The sequence below is a fragment of the Corvus brachyrhynchos genome, unplaced genomic scaffold, assembly GCF_000691975.1.
Source record: "Corvus brachyrhynchos isolate BGI_N302 unplaced genomic scaffold, ASM69197v1 scaffold125, whole genome shotgun sequence".
Classification (NCBI taxonomy): domain Eukaryota; kingdom Metazoa; phylum Chordata; class Aves; order Passeriformes; family Corvidae; genus Corvus; species Corvus brachyrhynchos.
In genome coordinates, this window is record NW_008238342.1 from 699,581 (window position 1) to 700,618 (window position 1,038).

At 61.3% G+C, this 1,038-nt stretch overlaps 1 protein-coding gene across 1 annotated transcript in view; it reads left to right on the top strand.

Moving 5' to 3' along the window:
- SNTA1 (syntrophin alpha 1) overlaps positions 1-1,038 on the top strand; it is a 26,172-nt gene that overhangs the window by 20,605 nt on the left and 4,529 nt on the right.

Sequence of the window (1,038 nt, forward strand, 5' to 3'; positions counted from 1 at the left end):
GAGGCTGGGGCCCCCCCGCCGCCGCCTTGGCCCCGGGGCTACCGCGGGGTGACCTGGCCCACGTGGCACAGCACCGTGGCCATTTATAGCCGTGTCCCGCGGAGCACCCACGGGGCTCTGGCTTCCCGCAGCTCCTGCTGGGCTGTGAGGGCTCAGAGGTTTTAGGGAGCTCACTGGGATAGGAATGAAGGGGAAGAGCACAGAAGGGACCCATCAGGATCATCCAGTCCAACTCCTGGCCCTGCATAGGGCACCCCAGCAATCCCACCCTGTGTCTGAGAGCATTGTCCAAACACTCCTGGAGCTCTGGCAGCCTTGGGGCTGTGACCACTGGGAAGACAGGTGGGAGATGGGCAGTGGTGGCCAGGTGAAGTTTGGGAGTGGGTGGTTCTGCGTGCAGACCATTTCCTGGTGGGAAAGGGGCTCCTTTCTGGCAGCATATCAGGCTGCTGTGGCTTGGCTGCAGTGATGGCGCTGGGCCCATCCAGCCACCTACAAGTGTTGGCTGCAAAGCCAAGCTTGTGTCCCCCATCCTGCCACCCACTCTGCTGGCTTGGACCTGGAGTGGAACCAGCCAGGATGGCTGGGAACGTGGCTTGCAGGCACGTGTCTATCCCGTGGTGTTTTCCTAAGGGCCTCCAAAGGGAAACCCTTCCCTGGAGTCAGTAGCTGGTCCCATGCTGCCCCAGGGCAGGACCAGGACTGGCACCCTGCCTGCCTGGAGTTTTTTAGCCAGCATTGCCAAACTCATTTTCAGGATGTGGCTGTGGGGCCCCATCAATTTGTGGTGCCTTTCATGTCCCTCTTCCCCCAAACCTCTGGAGCCGGCTGCCGTCCCAGCGTGGCTCTGAGGGCTGTGGCTCTGGAGCCAGGCTCACTGGGCACTGATTTCTTGTCCCTGGTTTGAGGCTCATGGGGAAGGGCGTGCAAGCAGAGAGCACGCTCTCCAAGGCTTTTCCTGGGGCCGTGCCAGGGTATTTGAGAGCTGTTCCTCAGCTGGCAGCGGGACTGGCTGTACCAGCACAATTTGGACTGTAT